We start from the raw sequence: 23,019 nt of genomic DNA on the forward strand, positions 1-23,019 counted from the left end.
GTGATGTGAACACAGTCTGTGATCGAGCACAGTACAATTGTGATTACTTGTACAACAAATGCAACTGATGTAGAACTAGGAGTTATTTCCTCTTCCTCTCCTTCTCATCGGTCCTTTTTTTATGCAAATATCATAACACCAATATAAACTTTACACAGAGATTTGCTGATGAATTGTGACAGCCCCTTAAATTTGATTACCTGGCTGCACAGATGTGCCATCCAGAAGAATCTATGTCTGTGTCTTCAAGTACTCACAGCAATGCCTCAATAGCTCAGCATTGCTAGCAGAAACACGGCATTCGCCTAACTTTGCCATCCATCGGAACACGCAAACATTGACTAGTCAACTGCAAACAGCAACAGCTCCTCCTACATGATGCAATTAATCCCAACCAGTTCTATTTTCTGCCAAGGTTTTGGGGTCTCCCTTTCAAAACTACCAATGAGGAGAGTGAGAAAAATGCCCGGGTATGTCTAGCTTTAGTTTGCAATGGTCTACTGGAGAATGAGCTCCAGTGCTGCAGCTAAGAAAGACCTCAGGGCAAAGCCTGTGACCCACAATGTTCTCTGACTCTACCTGCAGTGGTCCACCCTCCACTGGGCTCCACTGGAAGTTGTGGTTGTTGTTATAACAGTGGCAGGAAGTGACACCCTCTGAACCCTCTTTGCAGCATCTGTGAGGCCATCCATTCCAGTTTAACTGAGGCATTTCTGGTCAGCCCTTTCTGGAAGATAGGCTAGGTATTTTCCTCATACTAAAGCCTGAGTGGGTCACCTGGGTCATGCAAACAACCCCAGGAACGGGGGTTGGGAACGTTGAATAGAGGTAGTTCCTCATACAAATCAACATCTTGAGTAAGGTCCCCTAAATTTGGAGAGGGCCCCACCTTCTCCTGAACTGACTATAAATATCAGCACACATCCACTCTCCCAATCACCAAAGATCTGAAGCCAACAGCCCAGAGGGTCCCCTCTTCTCCCCATTGTGTTGTATCTCCATTTTCCCCCAAGCCTATAGAGCGAGCACATAAAGAGAGAGCGGCTTTGCTTACACTGCTCAAATTAATATAGCCTTGGCCTGGGGGGATTTATGAGTCACTGATTTTATTTCCCTTTCAACTCAGATATGCTAATTTTTATTGGACTTTGGATGAAGTCAGCGGGGATCAAAGCCAGAAGGAATTTGTCCTTTTGTGCGTGGGTTTTCTTTCTGGAGAGATAGCTGCAAGCGAAAGGCAGGGAATGAACACCGTGCGGTAGAGATTAATAGAGTTAAGCCAGAACTGTTATCATAATTGGGGCTGAATCTCTTTTATAACAATAGATGGAGAATGTCACCTAGCATGAATCTAAGAATCCTGGAATAATTGGGTTGAAGAAAGGAAAATACTGTCAAATCCTCTGCTCCGTTCCGGGGAAGAAGATTGCAACGCAAAGCACAGCTCTACACTTTGGAGGCCCAGGGCAAATTCTGCTCCCCCATCCAGCTTCTTGCATTCTAGCAAAAATCAAGTCACAATGCCTTTCTACTTTCAGACGTACCACCACATCCCAGGGTCTTAGGTGGCCCTATAAAGGAACAGTAGCACCAGCCACGCCTAATCTGGACCTCAATGTCAAGACGGTATTCCCAGGAAATCATTCTTCCTCCTTTTCAATATAAAATTAGAATTAAAAGACCCACGTTAAAAAGAAAGTCTAAATTGAATGAAGTATGTTGGAAAAGCTGAAGGACCAGGTTAGGGACAGATCATCACAGGGAAAATCTATCTATGTAGTCACGAAGAGTTGACAACAACTTAGTGGCCCATATTCATCAATCCATCATTGGTCATCTGCAGAGATGGCAAAATCTTGCAAGGTCAGGATAGTCTCACATAAGATCTCTAGAAAGTTCAGATGAAGCCATAGAAGATCTTTTGGGACACTGGCCACTTTCACCTCACTGTTTAATTTAAATAAATGTTTAAGTGCCTGCAACGGTTCATGAAATCAGATGATGATCCCCATCGCCAACAGAGATGCTGACTTGTGCAAAGTAGATTCAGTGTGCAAGAAGGTTGACGAGGAAAGCCAAATTAATTTGGGAGTTGTTCATTTGGCACCAATGAGTCAGATTATCTTACTGTAAGAGGAAGAATGCTCTCAGTGGAATCCTGTTCCAATTAGCCCATAAGCAACATAGACATCACACTTTGATTCCATGTGGTGTAGGCCAGGGTTCCTCAACCTTGGCCACCTTAAGACGGGTGGACTTCAACTCCCAGAATTCCTCAGCCAGCCATGCTGGCTGGGGAATTCTGGGAGTTGAAGTCCACCATCTTAAAGTGGCCAAGGTTGAGGAACACTGGGGTAGGCTTAATTCAATGCTTAAAAACTGAATCCTAATGTTGAAATTGAAGTTATTTAATTGTAATAGCCCCATATATTGTATTCCCTTTTACTTCTTTAAACGTGTGTTTGTATTTAGGTGTGGAGTTGTTTTTTTTCTGAGTTTAGAGTTTGTTTAACTGGGTTTTGTTTTTAACAGGCCTTTTTAATATTTTCTAGGGAGTTTTTTCTTATATTTTCCTTTCTCTCCCCCACCCCCAGCTAATAAGGACATTTTTCTTTTCTTTCTTTTTTTTTCCTCACTATATAGCTCTTTTTATATAACAAGTTATGGTTCTTTTTTCAAGTTCTATTCTTTTCTATAATAATAATATCGCTTATATTGTTATTTTGTTTATATTCAATATTGCAAACTAAAAGCTATTTTCTAGGGAGTTTTTTCTTCTTCTTTTTTTCAACCTCCCCCAAGCTAAAAAGGAAAATTTTATTTTCTTACCTTTTTTTCTCACTATATAGCTCTTTTTATATTATAGGTTCTTTTTTCAAGTATATAGTCTTTTCTATAATAATAATACCACTTATATTCTTATTTCTTTTATATTCAATGTTACAAACTAAAAGCTATTTTAAAGAAATTTTAATTATTATGGTTTTAATGTGTACCATAATTATCTTTTTTTTAAAAATCAACCTGTGCTTTGAGATTCTGAGAAACATGTTTCTATTCTTTAACAATGTCAAGCCTAGTGGGAAACATAAAACATTACCATGAAGCTGAAAATGGTAAGATGCCAGGAAAATTAACAATATTATTCCATCTCTTGACAAACTTGTCTCCAAGTTAGCTTTTCAGGGACTCCCTTAGTCAATTCTGCATCCAGGTTGTGTCTCTAAAATAGGAATAATGAATTTCAGAGTTGGGCCAAACCTTTCAAGCATTGTAATATTCCTTCTCTGAATTTTCAGAGCAAAGATTAACCCAGTTTTAAGGGACCTTTTAGAAGATCAACATGGCAACTTTGACCACCTCTGCAAAGGCCCCTGATTTGAAAAATCTCTCTCTAGACCTAGATTCCCCTGTGTTGTAATACAGCAGAGCTGAGCAGCCTTTCAACTAACTGAGTTTAGCATTTAGCATTTATTTTTCCATCCAAAGACCACCGAGTCTGTGAGCAGATGGTACTGCCGAGTGGATTGAACCACTATACAGATGGGTTCACAGATCGCGCTGGCCCATGATTTGCACTCAGTAAACTACAATGTCTGCCCTATAAACCACAGTAGGTCATGAACCAGAGACATCTTCATGAGAAGTCAAAAAATACAGATGGCAGCTGCAATCACATGGTTGTTTCCAACGTCCAGACTTTTTGGACACCCCTACAACCCTGTGGACGCCCTTGTTTTGTACAACAGTGTAAGCCAAAATAAAACATTATGGATTAGTGTGAAGTATGCACTTTTCCAAAGGTTTTCTTTGACTATGATAAGGCATCATGCTAAACAGGTTTCTTTTTTGACCACAGTTTGTTAAACAAGCTCCAGTGATCTTTCTTAACCACAACCAACCAAACCACATTACTATTAATAGGATGGCCTGGTTCATACAACATGCCAAGATCATGGCTAAGTTTCCCACACTGTGATCAATCAAAAGTGACCCAACTCCATTTTACTCTGGCTTAGCAGAGATAATTCCAGCCTAATTAAAGAAAAAAGTTTGAAGGGTTCATCCTTTATGTTTTCCTTGAAGTTGACTTTTGGGGAAATTATCTATTAGGAATGCTGTGTTTGCCTAAAATTTTGTTTAAAAAGTGGAAGGATTAAGCCAGTCCTTGAACAAACTTGCAGAAATTGTTCTTCTCCAGCTGGAACAACTACGTGGGGCTCAAGATTAGTATCCCGAAAGCCCATCACACAGGACCTTTGCTCACTGACAGCTGCTGCTATGGGAAGCTCTCATGAGGATACGAGAAACCCTTCAAAGAACCAGGCTATCACGCAAACCCCCCCCCCAAAAAACAAAGGCATTTCTACCAATAAGCATGAATGGTCAAGTGATGCCAGGTAAGAGGATTCCCAGCAGAGCGTAGTATATTTTAGACACTCAGAGAAAAATTGCAAGGGAGAAAAATCCATGAACATTCAGAAGATTTCCAAGAGACAATTCCCAAAGGCTTCTGGGAATCTGTGTTTTTTCCCCCCCTATTTTACAAAGATGCATCAATACATCTCCTTAATTCATGTTATTACCTCTCTCAAAGTCTAAGTACATACCAGCAGAATTGACTTTCCTACCTGTCCCTAGACAGACGAAGGGGAGCATGCTAATGAACAGGTTAGCTTTTATCAGAAATGAGACACCCGTTTTGGAAATTGGCTGAATCTTTGGGTCTTCGATATTAGCATAAGCAATGAGGCATATGCAATCTCCAGAAACTCAAGCCCAAAGGAGTCCCAGATACCTCTGCCGGAAGGAATAGTCCTTTATAAAAATTGGCTCCGTAAATATACTCCTTAATGAGAAAACACTAACAAGGAAGTTGACTGCAATTACCAGCCCAAAGGAATTTTGCTCCCGCCAAATTATCTCGCAAACTTTCTTAGTCTGTTCGCCTGTTTTTAGTCTATGCAAAAAAGACCTCAGCTTCCAGAGGACCCGTACCGTATATTTGTATTTGTCACATGCTATTATTTCCTTTTAATATCTTTACTACTGTTTCCTTTTAATGTTAGACGTTTTAATATTAAGGAGTATGAATATGCCTTTTAATATCTAACACCTGCCATTAGGTATATGGCAATATTTGATAGCCAATTGGTCATCAATATTTGACAATGCTAATAATAATATACAATGCGATAGTATAGGTAACTGAGCGGGGCCTATTTTTAAACTTCAGGGATCAATATTTGTTTGGACATTAATATCTACACCTGCTGAAATGTCAAAAGACCTTGCGGGTACCCTGGTAGGTCAGTTCAAGTCAGCAGAAGTTGGCAAACTTTTTGGGCCTTGGCACCATAGCATGACCTGCCATATTCATCTATGCCCAGCTCTCAAGAATCACCCTAAATCTCGTTGATCTTACCCTACTACACAGAGGAAGAGTATAAAAAGTCAAGATGGTGCCCATGACCGATGTCCTGAGTTACAAATTTATATTACAAGAGGTTTGCCCTCTGCTATAGACTTAGGACTCCTTTTACGCAGCACTAGAGCAAAATCAGTGGCCACCACCCACCAATACCAGGAAAGTACTGGTAGATTTGAGCAGCTTTATTTGAGCAATGCAAGCATCTCCCATTCACTCTAAATTGCACAAGCTTTCTAGGCCAAGATAACCTACTGGCTGTTGGCCTAGTGACAAAAGCGGGAGGGAAGTCCAGGAGAACCCTCTGAGATGGTCTTCAAGGGAACGGATAATAGCACTTCAAAGGCTATATTTCTTCAGCTCGCTTTTAATAGACAATGTCAGATTATCTCAGCTTTGTAGTTTAGGTTGTAATTGATTGATTGGTTCTTCATCAATCTGCAGAGGTCATTCCCCTTTGTGAGCGTCATTAGGATGTTCCTGGTTGTGCCTGTACCATAACAGCAGGGAAAGAAGAAATTTGTCAGAAAGATGGATTTTAGAATCTTCTATCCCTTCACAGCCTGGGACATCTTGGAATACACCCCTGAACATCTTCTGCTTAGGTTTATTTATTTATTTATTTATTTAATCCAAGTTCGAAGCCGTCCGACTCCTTGACAACTCTGGGCATCTTACAAATAACAGAAGAACAGTACATATAAAAAGAGAACAGAGCCACCTGGATCTTAAACCAGATAAAACGAAGCTAAACTACAAGAGCCTCCACAACTATCCTAACCCAAGGCCTCTGAGAACAACCAGGTTTTTTAGTAGTTTCTAAAATGTCATAAGGCTGGGAACCATATGAATCTTTGGGAGGATGTCAGTCCATAGGGCAGGCACTGAAACCAAATAGGTGTGCCTCCTGGGTCCCATAAGATGACACTGTTTGAAGGACAGGACCTGGAGTGCACCCACCTTACCCAACCGTACCAGATTGGCAAAGACAATGGAGATAGGCAGTCCCTCAGATAGCCATGCTCTACGCCATGAATGACTTTAAAGGTGATAACCAGCAACTTGAATTCCACCTGGAAGCCAACTGGTAACCAGTGCAACAGGGACACTTGGATGCCCCATCACTGTCTGCTTAGCTGCGTTCTGGACCCGCTGTAGCTTCTGGATAGTCTTCAAGGGCTGCCCCATGTAGAGCCATTACAGTAATCCAGTGGTGAGGTGACCAGGGCATGAGTGACTGTCCGAGGAGCCTCCTGGTCCAGGAAGGGGTGCAAGTTGTACACCAGATATACCTGTGCAAAGGCCCTACATAATCATAGTTTAACTACCTCCATCCTTTAATGTCCAGCCGTTAACTTATCCTTTAACGCATCCTCCTTTTTTAAATGTGTTGCAACTCACATAAAGAAGGGGCTGTGCTTCAACTTCATCACTGCGGCTATTATCTTGATTTTTGATGTCCCCTGTGGACATTCCTGTAAACCAGGTTCTCTAACTTTGTAATGGGAAGTAAGAATAACCTTGAGGAACAGGAGGAAGAGACGTAACCAAGACAACAGACAGATAATAGCAATTTTAGTCTGAGGCAGAAACGTAATTTGAGGAAGCGTCTCAGACTTGACCCTCCCTAGTTCTCTTGAAGATAAAGGGAAAGGGGGAGGCACATTCAAATTTGCCAGTTACTGTAACCTTATAATAAAAGCAGTACAGTATTAGCATTCATAACTTCGGTTTCCTGGTCTGGTCTACCTCAAAAGGCCGACAAACTGTGTGATACTGTGACCGCCCTTAAAATGCAAAATTAATTTATCCAACCTCCTCATAAATAAAACAAATGACATCATTGGGTTAGGACTGGGCAAGACATACATCTCCTACTTGTTAAAAGACATGTAACTTTCCTAGCAGTTTGGCTTAAGGTTATTAGCACTTCTGAAAGGTTGTTTTTGTTTTTATTTATTTTGTTTATTTACCAGACTTATACCCTGCCTTTATTTTGTACAACTGAAGGCAGTGTACATAATGCTCCCTCCTCCTATTTTCCCCAGAACAACAACATAACGACGTAGGTTGGGTTGAGACTCACTGGCCCAAGGTCACCCAACCAGCTTCCATACCTTGGAGAAGACTAGAACTCATGGCCTCCTGGTTTCCCCAGCACACCAAACTGACTGTCATCTTTAGCATTTCTCATGACCAACAAAACCTTTTCCAGTTTGAAAGCCTAGACATTTTAAAAAGCAGATAAAAAATACTGAATATCACTTATACAGACTCTCTAGAGCAGTGTTTCTCAATCTTAGCAACTTCAAGATATGTGGACTTCAACTCCCAGAATTCCCCAGCCAGCCATGCTGGCTGGGGAATTCTGGGAATTGAAGTCCACATATCTTGGAGTTGGTAAGGTTGAGAAACACTGCTCTAGAGACCTATGGATATACACCCCACACCAGAAGTCACCAGCTGTGAGAAACTTTGGAGACTAGCCCAGGCAAAACAGGAGTGAGTTTTGACAGTGCTTCCGCTTTGCCTAAGCAAGTCAAAAATTCCCTTCAGGCTTTTGCTTCCCATTTTGCCTGTGCAAACCTATTTCACTTTTTTAGAGAGTTCAGGTATCATTTGCCTGGGGGATGGGGGAACAGATGTGTTTCTAACCCCTGACATACAGCATTAGGAAGCTTCACACCCTTATCTATGCCTTCTTCCAATATGCAGATCTTCTGCGCAATCCCACAAACAGCTGGGCACCGCAGAGGAAGATCTGAGGGAGGGAGGGCAGACAAGATGCCTTCCACTTATTATTTCCACCGAATAGCTCTGATAAGCATGCACAGCCTTAAGAGCAGGCAAGCTAGTTTGGAAGTCTCCAGGATATCAGATGTGAGAAGATCTCAGCTTCCACATTATACTTAATCTCTGTTGCATAGCTGATACTGTACATTGTTGGTGGGTTTTAACCGTTTGATCAGGAACATGCTGTAATTAGCGTCTGACAGCATTTGAGAGATAACACACAGTGTTATCTGGCAACTTATGAATATCTTCCCCAGCCTATGGTGAGAAAGCAATTCTCAGAATTGCACAGATTCACAGCCTGGTGCTAACTAGAATTTCTGGGAATTCTGGAAGTTGGGGTACCCCAGTTTGTAAGAAGTAGCTAGGATACTGTATGTCTGTTCTTTTTCAAGATAGGGGACTTTCTTTTGGGAAGATCCTTACTGAAACTCTTCACGCCCTCCCAAAACTCCAGGTATATTTTGTCAAGTTGGAGCTTCCATTGTCCCTTCAATCCTATTTACTACCCAATTCCTGACAAGTCGACCTAAAAATAAGTCCCACTTAATTAAATGGGGATTATGCCCTTGTCAGCGGATGCAAAATGACAGCCTTGGGCATTAGACTCAGTGGGAATTATCTTGGAGCAAAAAGGTGAATGACTTATGTTGAAAATAGGAACAATACAGGAAGGGGAAAGATTGCATTGTACACTTTCTGCAGTGTTCACCATCTATATTCATGGAGCTTAAAAGCTGAACGTCCAAACACAAGAGTGAAAAAGAGTGACAAGAAGCACCAAACATAAGTACTAACACTAACTTTATTGTAAGGGTACCATAACAGAATCTTGCAAGTCTGAAAGGCTATCTCTCTCCCTTCGCCTTTATAGTCCAAGAAACTAGGGAGGTCCCTTCTGAGATGTTTGCCATGCCCCATTCCTTCTGTGGGCTCAGCTGCCTCTTATCTGACCATTGTCTAGTCTATGGCTCTTCCTCCTATCTCACAAGGCCATTCCCACATACTATTCAGATCTGTTCTGTAGAGATAAGATCCATAAGAGGGAATTGTAAATCAAATGTTTGGGCTAGGAAGAGATGAAACTGGAGGCAGGATAGCTAGAGTGATGATAAACTGGCCTTTACAACAGACCCAGCAGTTGACTGTCAAAGAGAGTGAATGAAGAGTTGATAGATGGAAATAGACAAAGAGTTTTGGGCTTTCTGCTCTGTGCTGTAGCTGGTGGTGAGTCAGATCCATACTCTCCAACAAAATGGGAACCATGATGGGTGGCAGGCCATTGAGAAAGAGTGAAAGAAGCTGGAACTACAGCTAGAGGTCCAAAGCTAAGGTGAGTGAGGGCTCACTCTTGTGCTGCACCACCTTTTCCAACATCAGCATCACCATGCTGGCCTCTGGAATTTGCAGCTGGAAAAACACATAGTATTTCAACATTCAAATGTTCGTACCTTTCATCCTATCGTTCTAAGGCAGGTGAAGAAAGCCTTCTGCAACCAGGAGAGCACTGAGAGCCAGCATGGTATAGTAGAGAAGATGTTGGATTGGCATTGAAGAAACCCAGATTTCTCAGCCATGGAAGCTCCCAGGACAGGAGCTAGTCCCTTAGCAGACACTTACCATCCCAAACTTTTCCGGAGTCTTCTTTAACCAGAGTTATTGAAAGGGAACTGAGTTACAGAAATCTGGGCAATGTTAATTTTAGCACCCAATTTATCTCTAAGGTTAAGTGGAGAAGTCTTGATCTTGCTAACCATCCACTGATCCATGGGAGATAAGAAAGAATGTGCACATGTTCCACACTTGTAAAATGTTGCAAACCGACACCCTCTTTCCCAGGCTCCAAGAAAACCATTATAACTTACTCTGGCCTAAGCTGAACATCTCCTGTACCCTTTCTCCAGAATTCAATTTGTTTTTGCTTGCTAGAGTTTTCCCAGACCGCAGCTCAATCAACTTGTCAATTTCGTGCTAGACCAGAATATGACAGCCCATTCTAAAAATGCTCACAGTCACCCTAAAGCTCCAGTAATAAATTCATACACAGCTTGCCTTCTGCTTCTCTGGATAATACCAAATGCAGCAAGAAAGAAACACAGGATTTTTCATACACACCACCATGTTTCTGGCAATTGTTCCTTACACATGTCTTGTCAGGGATATATCACCTGTTGCTCTCCAGACCTTTTTCACTGCAGCTCCCACAGTCTCTGGCTGGAGGGCATCAGGTTACCTATTTCTGATACGCACGCTCAAGGATTACCATAGAAAGTAGCAAACGTTGTAATTACTAAGCTGAAAGTGAGTTCCTACTAGTAGTACAGATACAACCAATTATAACTAATATTAATTGCTGGATTCCAGTGCAAGTGTCAAGCACAATTATAACTGCTCCATTTTTTTTCTTCTGTAGCAATTCATACTTTAGCAATGATGCAGATGTTAATATCGCACGACTCTCATTTCATAAGTGGTGTTTATTTATGCACAGAAGGCCCAATCATTATTTAAATGCATTTTTTAAAAAATACCCAATTTTACATCCTCATAAGCGCACCCCCAGATTGAAGGCAGAATCTAGCTAAACTTGGCTAATCTCAAAAAGCTAAGCAAGATCTCAGAGGTGGTTAATATTTGCATGGGAGACCATTAGGGAATTCTGGGGTGGGGGCCGGGGCTCTCATTTGTTTTCTTTTTATCAGTTGGAGAAAAAAAATCAGTACCCAACATACAAATGTATACAAGAAGAAAAAAGAGTAATTAGAAAGACACCAAAACATATAGGGCATACATTCATAGATAAGTATACATATGTGAACATTCACGGTAACCATCTTTCACTGAAATCCATTTCAGCTAATCCGCATCGATAACTAATTCATTCTTGTGTTGTTAATGACATCAACTCTGCCCAACAATGAGTAGGTGGGGGCCATATTTATCCTGCCAAGATGGAGGAATTAGTCTTTTAGCTATAAATAAGGCATGGAGAATCCACTTTCTTTGTCCAGATGTCAATTTGCACCTGACAGGGATATAATTCAAAAGAAGGGGAACATCTGAGAAGATTAAATCTTGTCTCCCAGTTGAGCAAATGCATGTAATAATGTCCTCCAAAAAGGAACAACTAGAAAATCCCACAGCTATAAGTCAACAACAACAAGAATTGCAGAAATTTTAAAGATTAATATTCAATGGAAGCCCAAACTTTTCCTTTTAGGACTAATGGATAAACAGTTAGAAAAAAGCCATGGAAGATGATTTCAATATATGACTACTGCGGCAAGATTATTATGTGCACAGAGATGGAAAGATTCGACGCTGGCCACTATGGAAGAATGGTTGGTGAAATTGACAGATCCTGCTGAGATGGACAAATGGACTTCTTGGATTAGAGAAAAGACTCTCTACATTTTTTGGTGACCGGAAATCTCTTATGGACTTTTTGCATAAAAATGGAAAGAACACACTTGTGATTTGTGGTTTTGATGATTAGACAGGATAGATTATAGAAAGAAGAGTATTGTGATGTTAACTTTAGAGAGAGAGGTTAAAATATAATTGTACTTATACTTGCTGGGAAGAATATCGGAAGCCACTGCTCTGTATCTTTTTTCTTTCTTTTCTATGTTCCTTTTACTTTTTTTCCCTGGTGCTTTTAGCTTTCTCTTAGCTTCCTTCCTTTTTCTTTTTTCTTCCCTACTTTATATTCGTTTGCATTAGTTCTTATCTTCTCTTTTAAAAGTTTTAAGAAAAATTATACAGATTAAAACAACAACCAAAATTGCAGAAGACATCAAGGGCAAACTCCAAACATATTGTTGGCAAGAAAACTGCAGAGATGGGTCCCAAGAATCCCCACCCATCCAACTCAAAATAAAGGACTTTTTATTCTAGGCTCAGCTTGAAGGCAACGTTTCCTTTTACTCAATCTAAGATCCATTATTCCAGCCTGTTATTGCCAAACCCTTCCTTGCCCCCAGATGAACCCCCCTCATTACCTATTTAATTGCGATTAAATATGTAATGTAAAAAGCACCCTAAAACACCTTTTGCAGCTCAAACATTTTGGCAAATGTTCTGCCTTAAATCCCACCTGTGGTGGAATTAAGCATGTGCTATAGAAAGAAAGGCAAGGCTTCCATTGTATTAAGAGGCGAAGAAGCATTTTAAACTGCATTAGAGGCACAGCGAAGAAAAGAACCAGACAGACAACAGGGAAGAGGGAACACAGATGAGCAGTGTTTTTCAACCTTGGCCCCTTTAAGCTGTGTGGACTTCAACTCCCAGAATTCCCCAGCCAGCATGGCTGGCTAGGGAATTCTGGGAGCTGAAGTCCACACAGCTTAAAGGGGCCAAGGTTGAAAAACACTGTACATGAAGCTGAAAATCTTCAAGTTTAAAGCTGAAAAATAGGGATCAAATTAAAGTGGTCTCAGTTTCTTGATTTTTCCCCAGTTTTAACTTCACCATCTCTTCCCAAATCACTCTTTGCTTTTGAGTACATCAGTAACCCTTTTGGGAGAAACGGGCACTTTTTTAGGCAGACTTTTTAAAAAAAAGTCTGCCTAAAAAAGTGCCCGTTTCTCCCAAAAGGGTTACTGATGTACTCATTTTTCACTAAGATGCCCCCTTTGGTATGCATCTTCCTGACGATAATACTCTTTAACGGAACAATGCGCCATGTGCACTAACGTACACATTTTTTTCTAAGCTGCAAGCAGAGCAGCCCAATTTAGAAAGGCAGATATTTGCGGATTATGTCTGTTCCAATCTGGGTATAGATTTGGGGGAAAAAGGTACAGTGGGTGCATTCACACATTAAAGTATTGACCAAATGCTTCCCCTCTGTCACTCACTGAAGCAGAGGGCTTCTGAGTAGCCAAATCAGAGAACCGGGGGGGGGGGGGCACATCTGCCTGATTTTTGAAGTTCTGAAGTCCTGTGGATCAAGTAAACTGGAAGTCTGCAGCACAACTGAAAAAAATGACAAGGTCACTCAGAGATGTGACAGGTTTCAATTGCCTCAGGAACTTGCTTTCTGAAGTACAGTGGTACCTCGGGTTACGAACGCCTCTGTTAACGAACTTTTCGGGTTACGACCAGCTCCGGCTGCAAAATTTTGCCTCGGTTTGCGAACTCCACCTCGGGGTACGAACAGGATACGCGGCCATTTTCCCTCCCGTGACACGGTCCGCAGCCATTTTCCGCCCCTGACACGTGGTCCGCAGCCATTTTTCTGCCTCTGACACATGGTCCGCGGCCATTTTTCCACCCCTGACACGTGGTCCGCAGCCATTTTCCACCCCTGACACGTGGTCCGCAGCCATTTTCCACCCCTGACACGTGGTCCGCAGCCATTTTCCGCCCCTGACACGTGGTCCGCGGCCATTTTCCGCCCCTGACACGTGGTCCGCGGCCATTTTTCCGCCCCTGACACGTGGTCCGCGGCCATTTTTCCGCCCCTGACACGTGGTCCGTGGCCATTTTCCGCCCCTGACACGTGGTCCGCGGCCATTTTCCTGCCCCTGACACGTGGTCCGCGGCCATTTTTCCACCCCTGACATGTGGTCCGCGGCCATTTTCCGCCCTGACACGTGGTGGTAGGGAGGGGGACTCTCCCTCCAAGCAATAGCCGCCTCCCTGTCCTCCACGCCAGAATGGATTAATGGTAATTACACTGAACCTTATGGGAAAATTTGCTTCGGGTTGCGACCAATTCGGGGTGCGACCAGAGTCACGGAACAAATTCAGTTCATAAACTGAGGTTCCACTGTAAAAGGATTATGCACGTTACGTTGAAGATGGGGAGAGTTAATATTGTGTCAGAGGAGAACTAGCATCAGACAGACCCAGGTTCTAGTCTACCTTCAGCTGTGGACCTTTCCTGGAGGACACTGAGTCGATCCTTCCCTTTCAGCCCAACAGCCAGTGTGGAGTAGTGGGGAAAGTGCCAGACTCAGAGCAGGGAGGCCCAGGTTCAAGTCTACCCTTAGCTATAGAAGCTCTGTGGGTCAGCTGAGGTCAGTCACTCTCTCTCAGCCCAACCTACTGCAGAAGGTAGTTGTGTGGAAAAATGGGAGGAAGAAATGGACACCACCACCTTGGGATCCGAAGGAGAAGTCCCTCTTCTCATTTTTTCCCACAACAACAACCCTATGAGTTTGGGTGGGCTGGGAGAGTGTAAGTGTAGCCCAAGGTCACCCACTCTGCCTCAGGAGGACTCAAATTCATCATCTCCTATTTTCTAGTTGTTCTGATATTGTTGTAGCCCCAATAGAAGAGAGTATCTGTAGCTCTGGGTTGAACTGTAGAGTTCTTGGTGCTCTCTGAGCTTGGTTGCGGGCTTGCAGACGTTTCATGACCCAACTAGGGAACATCAGCAGTGCTGATGTAGTGCTGATGATCAGTGGCATTGACAATGTTCCCTAAATGGGTCACAAAACATCTGCAAGCAAACCACCAAGCTCAGAGAGCACCAAGACCTCCATTGTTGTAGCTTCTAACAGACACTTATGAGTTGAAAAGTAACCCATCTAGAGGGCACTAGGTTGGAGAAAGCTGTCCCGAAACACAATTAATGTGATGCTTTCCCTTCCCCCTAGAGATATAGTTCTACTAGAGATGGGGAGAAAAACTACTCATGATCCAAAATGAAAACACTGCATTGCTGTTTTCGAATTTTTACAATAATATCTTTTCTGGAATGTTATTAAGTTGCCTTGGGAAAAAATACTGCCTTTGGAAGAATGACTTCTTATTTCTTAACTCCAGGAATAATGATAGCCTTTTGAGAAAGCCACTCTACTGCAACATATGATCAACAAGGTGTCAGGCATGCAAGGCAGACCAGTCGTATTCATCTTCCAAAAATGTAGCGGAAGACGCTGAACTTCTGCCTTCCTTGGAGAATTTAATTCAGACTCCTTTTTTTGTTCAGATACATTCATGGGCAGGGAGCAAGAAGGCTCAACAACAGAAAATTGTTCTGTGCTCTCCTAAGACTTGGTGGCCTCCATGTTGGGTCTCTCCAACTTGGCCATGCTTTCTGTTGTAGATAAACCCATTTGTAATCCAGAGGTCTAGGGAGAGCCATTCAGTGTTGTTAAATACAGGCGGTGGGCAATAAAGTGATCATCTGCTACCCTTAGGTGAGCCATTTTCCATTGGAAAATCCATAAAACGTGCCGGAAATCTCAATGAGCTGAAGCTAGTGATTTGCAAGAAAGGCAAATACCTGATTTAGAAGAAATGTTGCACTACGTCCCTTACCTACACCCTGAAAACCAGCAAACCCATAAAGAATGTGATGGGGAAAGCATGACAAACTTATTCCCCTTAGTTTAACAACCAATTCTCCCTTAGCTTTTGCATTCACTCTTGCTACCCTTCTCTTCGTTAGGGCAACATTTTTCAAACTTGGCCACTTTAAGACGTGTGGACGTCATGCTGGCTGGGGAATTCTGGGAGTTGACGTCCACACGTCTTAAAGTGGCCAAGTTTGAAAAACACTGGTGTAGGGGAACAGGAACTGCATTCTTCCAACCATCAGGTGTTGCAGAGATTAAACAAGCTACACAACCACACCATAAGCAAACCACACACACCAGGTAACATTTCTCCTCTTCCCCATCTATTCCTGCAACCTTTTTATTTTTCAACCTCCTCACTGCATTGTCCCCCCTTTGGCACTAATTTGGAGCATTCAGATCAATTCCACTCTTCAACCTATCACCCTCCTTCTCATACCAATCTCTAAAATGCAGTTCCCAGCCTGGCCACACTTCAGATTCATCCCAGATCATTTCACCCCCTTTATTTTTAATTCCATTCATTCTGCGGGAAGGGCCTCCTTTTCGCTCCCTTCACCCACCTCCAAAGGTGCTCAGCATTTACTCTGCCTCTCTTAGGTTCTTTGTAACAATCTTCCTCTCCATACACACCCTATATAATATTTTTCTCTCAACAGTTTTTGTAGCAGCTACTCTGTCACATGCGTTTTTCTCATCTAGGGCCTTTTAAATTGTATTATTACTTTATTTCTCATTAGCATAACTCCATAGACTTCAGTGGCCCTAATTCTTTTCACTCTGTTCAGAGCAGCCTACATGTTCTCTTTTCTTACATTGATTCTGACGGAGATTAATCCATCTGCCAACACTTTTTCATACAGGAATTGTAGTTTCTCTTCTGGAAGCCACTCTACTTTCCATCAAGTTTCTTTCACTTCTTTATTTTTCTTCCAGGCCCGTTTTTCCCCAAGATCACTCCTGACACTACCCCAAAAATGGCCTGTCCCACATTCAGAACCTTTCATCACCCATAAATATACACTGTCCAACTTGATATCAGATCATTTTTCTTTGTGTATTATGTTCAAAACATCCATTCTTCACATAAAATATTCTGTGTTATTGGGAAAGCTTGTGCGGAACTTCAGACTCTCAACCAAAAAGGTACTTGAATGTCTGATTATGTGCTATCAAGTCAGTGTCAACTTTTCTAGATCACTTAGATAGTTTTTATCCATGATGATCTGTCTCTAACCTGGTGTTTCAGGTTTTCCAACAGCACACCCATCGCTACTGTACTGAATTCATCCATCTTGCTGCTGGTCGTCCTCTTCTCTTTCTTTCCACCTTTCCCAGCATCAGAGCCTTCTCCAGAGAGCTAGGTCTTCACATCATGTGTCCGAAGTCGGATAATTTGAGCCTGGTCAGTGAGAACTCTGGGCTGATTTGTTCAATGATCCATCAGTTTGTTTTCTTGGCTGTCCACGTATTCTCAGGAGTCTTCTTCAACAGCAAGGTTCAAAGGCGTCAATAGTCTTCCTATCCTGCTTCTTCAAAGTCCAACTAGACTGTCTACCTGAAACTTCTTAAAACAGCCGTGTCATGCCACTCCAGGAAAAGACACAGCTGCTTTAAGAAGTTGCAGCCAGTTGCTACATTTGCACCCTTGTATCACAAAGCACCTTTCCCCCTCCAGATCAAAAGCACCTCACAGCCCTATTATCCTGAAAGCTCATTTGCAACAGTTTGAACATCCCAATCAAAACCAAAATCCCTTTTGCCCAGTGGATTTCTTTCCATTTCACAGATTTACCCCTGAGACGGGTAAATCAGCCAACACAAAAATGTGCTATGGAGATGCCAGGTCATCCCAACACTCCCAGTTTGAGACACTTAACGGTTCAGAACTAAGGAAGCTGGATCTACTCGACCTTTCGCACTTACCAAGCCCTAATTAATCATATGCTAATTGTAGACACAGACACAGAGGCTCAGCTCCAGCTGCTTGCTTTAGGAAAACAGCTATGCCTCTTTTCCGTCATAGCCCAAGGAGACTAGATTTGGGGGGGGAAAGCATAACAGGGATGGAAAAGGTTGGAAAGACTGCAAGAAGTGCAGGGGACATGTTGCCTGGGTTGACAAATAAATGCATAATAATTAGCTGGAGCAATGTTAATGAATTATTAATTGCCCTGAATAATTGAAGACTTTTTTTTTTTTTGACCCAATGGCTGATTCCAAGACTGAGAGCACAGATGGGGAACTGGAGAAGACTTTGCTATTAATCTCTTGCCAATTTCCATGCAGGAATACGCAGGCAGGAAAAGGAACTTAATTCTGAAAGCAGTCTTCCAAGGGCCTGCTGTAGACGCTCTACCAAATTTTTCACTGTGGGCTTAAGTAAATATGCCTGGAGTTAGATATATAGTTGGGACCGAGTGACCACATCAGACTGACCTTGGTGGACTCCGAAGCTAAGTAGGGACAGACTTGATTAGTTAGTACTTGGATGGGAAACCACTCCTGCAGTGCTGCCAAGAAAATTACATGGATTTTGTTCAAGAAATCAACAGGAATTGAATTCGAGATTCTTTATCTTGTCATGAATATAAGCACGCTCCGAGAGTTTGGAGGTGGCTGAGAGAGTAATAGGCATAAATAATCAAGAGATAGGAGGGGAGACTGTTGGCATCTCTTGCACAGCTATTTGTTCTAGGTGGCAAGAAACCTGGGAAGAAGCATTTCAAATCATTCAAAGATGTTATGAATGAATGAATGAATGAATGAATGAATGAATGAATGAATGAATGAATGAATGAGGGCGGGCAAGATCAAAGTGCAAGAACTACACAGATTTCAGGGAGGTATCATTCACAGTCTTAGGGATGAATACAGAACCTTGGAAACTGCAAGAGGAATTTCCACCCCTCATTTATTACTGAGTTCATTAAGGCAGCAACTCTCAAAATGCATTGAAACGTTTCTTCTGAGGTTTCTTGTCACCTGGACTTCATTGTTTTGTGAGATAAGCCACCAACAGATTCCCCTCCTATCTTTCAGTAATTTATGTCAAACCTTTGTGGCGTTACACTTTCAGCATCCCCACCATCTTTCACATGTGCATTCATTCTTATGGCTAAACTGGTACATTTTTGCACAATGAGATGTCTTGGGGAGGCAACTTAGTGCACTGAAGTGTGAGCAATCTACTGCTGCTGGCTGTTTCAAGGCCATCCAGAGGCTACCCCATCACACTGCAATTACCCCTCAATGACCTACAAACTACCTAGAGCGCATGAGTACTAACAGAATGATGTACTGGAAGACCAGATTATGGACATGCTTAACCCATATATTCATGTTGCAAATACTATGGGTATTGCAAAACACATAATCTGGTTGTCCAAGAGGGTTTGTTGTCCACATGTGGTCATGTTTCTCATATGCTATACCAGGAATTGCATTTATTCCCACTTAGAATTGACATAACCTGCTAAACTCTCAATCCCAAGGAAGAAAACACAACTGCTGTGTTCCTATCACATGTTCTGCCCAAACAAAACAAATGATATAATGGCTTAAGATCATGGCCTGTCCTGCACAAGATGCTAAGACCAAGGCTGGTTTCCCACCACATCTGAATCACAAGCTTTACCCTAATCTTGCATTTGCAACAGGCTTTGTATTTGAACACTGTAGAGAAACCCTGATTCCTTTGCTGAAAATCAAGACCATATCATCTACATCTTGAAAGCCAAGTATGAGCAAGTATAAAAGTGGTGATTTGTATTTCTATCCTACTTGGAGGGCCATCAAAACCTTGTGCCCTTTGGGGTTGTGCTGTGAAACAGAGATTACAAAGGAAACAGCACAGGGGACCTGCTCAAGAGCTCTTTTTCTCAGCCATTCTTAGAAGCACAACTGGGCCCAGATGACCTCGGAATGCTCTAAGCTCTGATTATATGTGGCCTCAAAAATAGCCTGGAACAGGCTTCCCCAACCTGCATCTTCCAGATATGTTAGGATTGCATATTTCAAAATGGTACCAGGATGGGAAGGCTGCCTAGAAGGTTATGATGCAACTCTGTACCTATTTTTGACAGATCCACTAGCTTAATGGATAGGGGGAATGCTGCAAACATAGTGTACCTTGATCTCAGAAAAGCATTCAAGGAAATCTCTTGTGATATCCTCATTCATAAATGGTAGAACATGGGCTACTTGATACAACTGTTAAGATGAGTTCATCCTTGGCTGAATGAAGATACCCAGAGAATGCTCAAAAATGGGTCACCATAGCTTGGGGAGCAGTTCTGAGTGATGTGTCAGATGGAGCTGTCTTAGGCCCAGCTCTGTTCCCTGCTTTTTTATTAACCACCTGGATCAAGGGGATGGGGGATGATTATTAAATTTTCAGATGATCCAAAGCAAGGAGGTGTGGCTAATATTTTAGAAGAAAAAGGGAAGACTCCAAAAGTTCCACACAGGCTTGAACAGGGGTTGAAAGAAGCAGGATGAAGTTTAACCTAGAGAAAAATAAGCTCTTGCACCTAGGGAAGAACAATGAAAGGGAAAAGTATAGAACATGGGAAAAGGATCTTGGTGTTCTGATCACAAGTCCCACATGAGCCAAAAGTGTGATATGGCTGCTAAAAGGCTATTTGGAGATGTATTAACAGGGTCACAAAATCCAGGACAGAGGAAGTCCATGTCCTGTTCTTCTCAAGCCCCATTTGAAATGCTGGATCTTGCCAAAAAGGGATGGTGACAAATTGGAACAAATTCAGAGGAGAGCTACCAAGATGGGAAAGAGACTAGAAACTAGGTTAAAGGTACAGAGTATGTTTATCTTGAAGAAAAGAAGACCAACAAGAGATGCAACATTACTTTTCAGATCTCTAAAGAGTTGGTCATATGAAAGAAGCAGCAGACTTGTTCTTCTTTATCCTAGAGGGCAGGACCAGAGCCAACAGGCTGAAACAATGGGGAAACAGATAGTTAGATATTAGGAGAAATTTCCGGATGGTAAGAAAGGTCCACCAGTGGAATCACAACATGGTATGTTTCTCTGCACTGGAAGTCTTCAAACAGAGCCTGGGTACCCATTGCTCCGAAATGCTCTCTGAAATGCTTGAACCGAATTTCTGGGTTTGCACAAAAGTACAAACCATAAAGGGCTAAGTTGGCCCAACACACTAAGCCACCCAAAACAAAGCATAAAATGAACATTAGCCAAGCGTAGAGTGTTGTGCGAATGTAACTGCTGGGTCTTGGGCTAGATTACTTCTGAGGTCCCTTCCAACTCTTGATTCCTACCTGGCTCTACATCTTGCCAGGAGAAGCCCTGAAAATGATGGATGGAATGAGGGTCAAAGAGAGAAGCCAAAATGACAAGCAGAACATGCGGTGCCTGAATTTTGCCATGCAGCTTTGAGCATGAAAAAGAGAGCTACAGTAAATGCAAACTGAAACAGGCATTTTATATTGGAATACGCACCAAGAATCAGATGTAAAATTAGTCCATTTTCCATATGGCCACATGCCATGCAAAGCAACATATATTCTGATATATTCACTAAAAACAGTCCAGTGCAGACTCCATATTCAGCCCTGGTGCAAAATTTTCTTTTTGTCTGAGCTTTTCCAATGCCCTTGGTAAGGCTTGGATTTTGAAACTATGTTGAATTGCGTTTGATAATAATATCTCTGCACACAGAAGACCCTCCAGGGAGAGAGGAAACAAAAAAAACACCCTTGTTTAAGAAAGGAAGAATTTCACATTCAGAAGCCATTTATGACACATTATTGGTCGTTTTAATTCAGGCACTCTTCCATGAAAGGTAACACCATTATTAAGGTTCCTACCATGGAGGCCGATCCCTTTCAACTATAATAAGATCTTGCTTGGAGGAGATTATTCAGGGCAGATAAGTATCCAGTGATACACTCAACTTTAGCAGATGGATTAATTGCTATTTACATTATGTTGTTAGTGCCCCAAGAGGGGAGCATCCTTTTTAGCATAAGACCTAAAAAGATGGGTTGTATTCTTGCAGTGGAGGAATCAACTTCTGAAGGTTTGTGGAAAAGAGGTTCCCTGCAGGACAGGACAGAGTCATGCAGCACACAAACACACACGCAGATGTGCAAGAGCAGTCTCTGTTAAAACTAGGTTTATAACAGCGGGGAATAAATCCAGAGGATTGCTGGATGACAAAGATGGTTCATTTATCCTTAGTCTCTGGACACTTCAATTAGTTTGGCTGCCATGGCTGAGTCTTTGATTGAGGACAGCAGACAGACCAACTCAACGTAGCATCCATGCAACATACTAAATCCAGTGAGCGAGTTAACAATTTCTGGGTTCGCACAAAAGTACAAACCATAAAGGGCTAAGTTGGCCCAACACACTAAGCCACCCAAAACAAAGCATAAAATGAACATCAGCCAAGCGTAGAGTGTTGTGTGAATGCAACCGCTGGGTCTTCAGCTAACCTGGGTAAGAGTGTTGTAAGAAGAGGGCCAATGCATAGCTAAGGCTGTGGGGCATCTGCCTCGGGCATCAGATCTGATGTATTCTGAAAAGCAGCACGTGGTTAGTTGTTTAATATGCTACAATAATTTCAGGGCCACAGCTGTAGAGAGGAAGAAGGAAAAGGAGAGGTACTTTCAGATTTGCAAGATTCTGTATTCTAGCCCAACTCAATAAACATAGTTTTAGCCTTCACGTGGAGTTGATTTGCTGGTCTGGTCTACCTGGTGGGCTGACATGGGAGACAGCAGCAACTAACTCCCTCCTCCCCCAACTTCTAGCTATTCTCTTCCTCCTCAAGCACCGTTCTGCAAGCACCAATGTTAACTAGATGTCATCACCTTGCTGACAAAGATCCGCATAATCAAAGCTATGGTTTTTCCAGTAGTAATGTATGGCTGTGAGAGCTGGACCATAAAGAAGGCTGAGCGCCAAAGAATTGATGCCTTTGAACTGTGGTGCTGGAGAAGACTCCTAAGAGTCCCCTGGACTGTTAGGAGGTCAAACCAGTCAATCCTAAAGGAAATCAACTCTGACTGGTCATTGGAAGGATTGATACTGAAGCTCAAGGTCAGATACTTTGGCCACCTAATGCAAAGAGAGGACTCTTTGGAAAAGACCCTGATGCTGGGAAAGATTGAAGGCCAAAGGAGAAGGGGACGGCAGAGGATGAGATGGTTCGATAGCATCACTGAAGCAATGAGCATGAAACTGAGCAAACTCCGGGAGGCAGTGAAGGACAGGAAGGCCTGGCGCGATATGGTTCATGGGGTCACGAAGAGTCGGACACAACTTAACGACTGAATAACAACAACTAACACTACCTTTATGGTAAGGTTGCAATAAGAGAATCTTGCAAGTCTGAAAGTACCTCTCCTCTTCCTTCTTCCTTACTTTTACTCTCCCAAAAACTAGGGAGGGTCCCTTCTGAGATGCTTTCTCCATCCTCATTCCTCCTCTGAACTCAGATTTCA

The 23,019-nt window shown here is 42.4% G+C and overlaps 1 protein-coding gene and 1 long non-coding RNA gene across 2 annotated transcripts in view; both read right to left on the reverse strand.

Moving 5' to 3' along the window:
* The window catches only part of PLXNA4 (plexin A4), a 529,822-nt gene that overhangs the window by 364,344 nt on the left and 142,459 nt on the right, over positions 1-23,019 (reverse strand). The window lies entirely within an intron of this gene.
* The window catches only part of LOC148215993 (uncharacterized), a 39,265-nt gene continuing 21,998 nt past the window's right edge, over positions 5,753-23,019 (reverse strand). The window contains exon 3 of the long non-coding RNA XR_015796297.1: positions 5,753-5,918. This is a non-coding gene — a long non-coding RNA (uncharacterized LOC148215993). The remainder of the gene's footprint in view (positions 5,919-23,019) is intronic.

The sequence above is a fragment of the Python bivittatus genome, unplaced genomic scaffold, assembly GCF_059951505.1.
Source record: "Python bivittatus isolate LINGU-HERP-01145 unplaced genomic scaffold, Pbiv_v1 ctg000330_np1212, whole genome shotgun sequence".
Taxonomy (NCBI): Eukaryota; Metazoa; Chordata; class Lepidosauria; order Squamata; family Pythonidae; genus Python; species Python bivittatus.